Here is a 6,173-nt window from a genome sequence, read left to right as displayed (position 1 = left end):
TGACACTGCTGGGTTGTATGTTTTCTCGGTTGACCTCAGATAGGGTTCACTCGATAAGCTGCTTAGGGTACCCTCCCTCTTCAAGGAGGGCTTTGAATGTTTTGGAATGTTTTGGCTGGGAATGTCTTGCAAAAGTATTTTGGCAGCTGTGAATGAGAGCAAAGGTTCCCGGCCGTTATCTTCAGTATTATCAATAAGAATATACAAAGCCCACAGACATTTGCTGAAAGAATTAAAAACCAAAATTATAAACATTGTCGCTTACGAGAGCCCATTCTCGTAAGCGACCACTTTTTCGAATTTCCTGGATGGTCGCTTACGAGAGCTTCGACCGTATTCGAAATTAACATTAATAAATGATCCAGGCGTGAAAGGTCAAAATCCCTGCCTTTGTCGGTACTCTCTCTTTTCGCTCGCTCCTCCTCGAATCCAGATTTTCGCACGGCCATTTTATTTCGTACCTGTCTTTTCCTCCAGATCCCCGACAAACTAGTTGGCGAAAGACGGATTACTTGTAATCTAAGAACTGTTTTAATAAATCATTTAATGCACGTTCAGGCAATCAGGCCATTGAGACAATATGGTTGCCTGACCCCAGTGCTTAGGTACCAAGCGTTGAAATGATTTGACGCCATCTCAACTTTATAGTTAGGTTAATTAAGACATACAGGCATCCTAAGTAAAAGTTACAAAAATATTTGTAACATGCATCACATCTTTTTCCTTCTGGCTATAAGCAAGAAATATTGGAAACAAAATATAACATGCTGAAAAACACTAACTGGCAAAAGATATGTACAATTAATTGAAAATTTCCAAACTGCGGTGAATTTAAATTCGCGACTATCGCAACTGATCTCAAAAAGGACTGGATCGAGTAAGCTATTCTTTTCACCCCCTGTGGCGCCGTCTTATGGGTAAAAAACGGAACTTCCTTCGATATTATACGGAAAAATTTTGAAAGATATTTTACATCATTGCCACATTGCCTTTCCCTCACTTTGAAATTTTACGACTAGATCTCCAGGAGGTTGCAACAACGATATGACCACCGCGACTTTGGAGGCCTAATTAGGCCCAATAAGACCTAAGATTAACTTTTGTGAATGGTTTGGGTTGTTTCAGGTGTGATAGATATCAAAATGCAACCTTTGTTGGTTGGTATATGTATGATGGGGTCAAACATGGACTACAGTCCTTGTCATGCTTCACTTCATACAATAGATGCTCAGTCCAGGCTTTAATACTTAAATACGATTGTTAATTACAAAAATTCACTACTTGCCATTGGTAATGCTACCCAAGATGATGATAATAACGAATAATATCTATTCAATTTAACGCAGAGACGAATTCAAGTATATATGTAAACGAAAAAAGGAGGGAAATGTTAAAATATTTGACTATAATAACTGGGATAAAATAATACTGAGCATCATTTTAAGAATTAAAAGCTACCCTTAACTGCAGTGAGACACTGGATAGTTCATATATTTTGCGCGACTTCATTAATCAGGGTCCCAAAGGGGTTTAGGGCTCCAGGGCTCCGGGCCTAAAAAAGTGGGGCTCCAGGGCCCCAAGGCCAAAAATATCGGGGCTCCAGGGTTCCATAGCAGCTACTTTAAGGCTCCGGGCTCCACTGTTGACTAGTAGACTGTAGTCCCAATTTTCACCCAAAATTAAATCAGGAAATAAACGGATTTTCAATCTTTCTTTTGTGTTTCTTTACAAGGGTAAACCGAAAACGTAATTAATCTGATTAATGGCGGGAAAACAACGGTCACGTGGTCATTATTGCTGCCGTTTGCCGACTTTGCTAGTTGCCAGATCCCTGTCAGTTGAGTCATCCGTTTGCGCTTGCTGTCGCGTTTGCTGTAAACTCTGTGTTTTCTCTCTAACCTCCAGTTTTCAGCGAGTTTTAGAATTGCAGCGCTTCGAATCCTGTTATGTCGACAGGACAGGCAGAGGAAGTTCAAATAAGCACATCTCGAGAACCTAGAGAAAATTTGCTTGATGCAAAGCAGATGGTCAGCAAGATGCACAAACGTCACTCACTACCTGCATTCCCAATGCTGTTCATGTGGGCAAGAGGTACCGTCAACAACTGTCAAATTGTTTTCTGCTTGTTAGTGGCTACCGAATTAACATTGTGCTACTTCGCACTCTTAAGCAAGACCCTCTTGTGAAGAAGCAACTACATTGTTTGCGTGTCGCGGCAGTACGAAATCGTGATAGAATGGATGTTGACACCTCTTCTTGAAATCAGCAGCGAGAAGGTGTTGGAGGTAATCCGCTCTCACAAGGACGTTGTCCAAACACTGGTTCCCGAGAAGTATCGCCTCTGTGAAGGGAACAAGAAAGGGGTCCTCAAATCTCCAACATCTGTTTGCGTAGGTCCGTATGGAAATCTCTTGCTTGTTGATTCTGGTAAAGGTGCCCTTTTATCTGCACGCCTTAATTACCCTGTTGATATTGTAGAATTGGCGAAGGGGTTGCGTCTGCCCATGTCAGTGGATTACAGAGGTGATATTGTGGTTGTTGCAGAAAGCGCAGCAGATAGGATTGCTGTCCTTGACCTAGAGGGAAAAATTCTCCTTAACCCAAGCCGGATGAACGTCAAACAACTTGAGGCTGCTCTGAGAAAACCGAGTGCTTTACCCTCTGGAGAAAGACCAAAACGTGCGCAGCTTGTGGCTAACCTTAAGAAGTGGATTGAAGAAAATAAAAATAATAACGTCAGCAATGAAACCGGGCTTCAAGTTCTTAAATGCAACATGAATCTGCTTAGACCTTCCCTTGTGTGCTTTTCCCTTGTTAAAGATGTACCACTGCAGCTGTTTGTCGGGTGTGCAGATGGAATGCTGGTTTGCTCCAAAGTTGAAAGCGATGGCCTGATTATTTCTGGTACAATTCTTTTTAACATCAGCTTAAATTCAGCCCCATTGACAGGTTTAGCGTTCACTGGTGAGGATCTTGCCATCACGTCACCGTGTCCAATTAATGGAGGCGTTTTCACTTTGTGCAGAGTGCAGTAAGATTTCAACCAAACCATCACCGAAGATAACTGTAAAGAATGGCTCAGCAACCTGCGGAACAGCACATGGGATTTGTGCATCCAACACCAAGACAGTCGTTTTCAAGGATACTGGTGAAATGAAGATAAAATCACTCAATGTTGAATCTGGGGAAATTAATATTGTTGTCGGAACAGGCCAAGCTGGATCCATGGATGGAAGCAAAGGAACTGCAAGCTTCATTCAGCCGACTGGAATCTGTAGTGAAGGGAATTCGTTGTTTGTGGTTGGCTCGAGCAGCGCTCAACTGAAACTAGTTACAAGTATGCAACCTATGAAAGAAATTCTCAATTACTTGTCAGTTCTTCTGAAAACATTTGGTTTTCATTCTCCAGGAGATACTGGAAATTCGTAGATGACTGCATCTGAAATCGTACCTAATTAAGGGTGGTGTAAGTGAAGCACAAGGTATAGTTAATGAGGTTACTATACTTGAATGAAGGGGTAGTTTCTAAAGAAACTATGGTGCTGCGTCGGTGGGGAAGTAGTATACAAAAATTTGGTTTTATCAACGGAGTTGATAATGTAAATTGGCCACCGTACAGAGATTCTAAAAGCTGACGTTTCGAGCGTTAGCCCTTCGTCAGAGCGAATCGAGGGATTATGGGTTACGTGTAGTTTTTATAGTAGAGTAGGAGCTACGCTATTGGTGGTAACATGGCAACGTGAAAAATAGGAATATATTAGTTAAATGAAAAGCGTTCGTTAATACCGTGTGTACATTGTTTTTTTCGACGACTAAGAAATAAAGGCTCTTCTTATGATGTATAGTGTTACATGTATAGCATTTTGTAAGTGTAAAAACATTACTATACTTGGTCCAATAAGAACAGAGTCCAGTTACATCCTGATAGGTTTAAGGAGCTAAGAATAACCTTTTCCAAGCAGCCACCAACTTTTGATCCACTTATCATAAATGGAAATGAGATTGAAGTAGCAAAATCAGTGAAATTACTTGGTGTTACCATAAGTAACGATTTGACATGGAACGAACATGTTGATAATGTAATCAAGAAAGTTAACAAACGAATCTACTTCCTAATTCAGTTACAGTAAGGACACTTGAACCGTGAACACTTGACATTTTTGTGTACATTGTTTTTTTCGACGACTAAGAAATAAAGGCTCTTCTTATGATGTATAGTGTTACATGTATAGCATTTTGTAAGTGTAAAAACATTACTGAATACTCTTGCCAAAAGGACGAACCCACATTCTATAGTCACTAAAAAAATGTACAAACAAATATCAAGTGTTCATGGTTCGAGTGTCCTCACTGTAAAGAGAGCTAAGGTGCCTCCAAAAGATCTTTCTCTTTTTTATGTGACTTGCATTAGATCAGTAATGGACTATGGGGTTGTGAGTTATTTTAATTCTTTACCTAAGTACCTTAAGTACGATTTTACATGAGTTGAAAAGAGAGCCATTTCAATTATGTTGCCCGGATATGATTATATAGCAGGATTAGATAAGTTAGGACTGTCAACTGTAGAACTACACCATCAACAATTGTGTGAACAATTTTTCCAATCAATAGAAATAAACAAGAGCCATAAATTAAGGCAATTACTACCTATGGAAAATATCAATAAATATAATCTTCGGAATAAGCATAAATATAAAGCCCCGGTCGCTCGCACCAATCGGGCAAAGAATTCGTTCATCCTGTCCATGTGTGGATGATATAGTATCCACCGACATGGCCAGGGGGGACGTCCTCTTTGTCCCGGTTGGTGTTGGTGAACATTTTGAATAACTTATGTTTTCTTTTTGTTAATTGTTTTTAATTGTATTTATTGTAATAATAGATAGTTATATATATATATTTTTAAAGAGAAATTATGTAATTCAGCCAGTCAGCTGCAAATAATTTTTAATAAACTACCGTAAAGTTCCGATAGTAACGACCCCCCGAATTTAACGTCAATTTTATTTGGCCGCTAGTAAATCCCGAAAGTAGCGACCCCCCCCGAAAGTAACGACCTCCCGAAAGTAGCGACCTTTCCCCCCGCCCCCCGAAAGTAGCAAGACCAAGTTTTTTAAATGGTATGCCGTCAATCAATAGTCAAATTTTTAATGTACAATAATATGTTCGTGCAGTTTAATTTACAACAAGGGGAAGCTTTATGCCACCATTCGTCCTTGACATCTGTTCACTGATGTAGCGATGAAAGAACTACCGTAAACCGGTATAATTACGTATTAACAACAGGAACATTTCTTCAAATTGAAATTGAAAACTATGTAGTTTTCTATATACCGTTTTTTTCTGAATCTATCATTGTTATCTTCTTTTTATGAAACACAATCTATACATATGAAATGCAAATAAAATGTTGTTCTTTTTTAAATTTTATGTTGTTCATTTTTTATTTCGGAAAAAAGGCTCGCGCCAGCTCTATTTGTAAACGATTTGTGTTCCCGAAAGTAGCGACCCCCCGAAAGTAACGACCCCCCCGAAAGTAACGACCCCCCGAAAGTAGCGATCCCCAAAGGCTGCTAATCCCGAAAGTAACGAGGGTCGCTACTATCGGAACTCTACGGTACTACTACTACTACTACTACCACAACAACGTGATGTTTATCCACTTTCTGATGGAATAGCCCGCTTGAATTCTGTGAATACATTTCTTCAGACCTGTGTAAGAGAGGCCAAAGATTTTTCAGATTTCCAAGGCAAACCAAGTGGTCCAAATGGTACAATGTCTTCACAAACGATGTCTGACATTCAAAGGCTCATAGACGCTCTTAATGAACTGAACGACTTGTTAATTGAGGTAAACCCCACTTACTTCTCCACAGTCGACCTCCACAGTCTACTAACGTTGCTCGTGGAGAATTTCTTTGCTGAGATGAGGGGAGGATCTGTAGACAAACCTCAGGTGCTTGGATTTGCTCGTCGATTCTCCTCTTCCTCTCGACAGCTGTTGAAAAGGCTGTCACAATGTAGCTTCAACTATTTCACCTCAAGCAAAAGCTACTATAGCAGACCCCACTGTGCCATTAGCTTCGAAGACTTACCCAAAATGCCAAAATTGACAAAAAGCAACTTTCTTCTGAGGCTATTGCTGAGCTGAGGGAATGGAGGCAGTAGTATGG

Source organism: Montipora foliosa, chromosome 1, assembly GCF_036669935.1.
Source record: "Montipora foliosa isolate CH-2021 chromosome 1, ASM3666993v2, whole genome shotgun sequence".
NCBI lineage: Eukaryota > Metazoa > Cnidaria > Anthozoa > Scleractinia > Acroporidae > Montipora > Montipora foliosa.
This window is presented reverse-complemented; position numbering follows the sequence as displayed.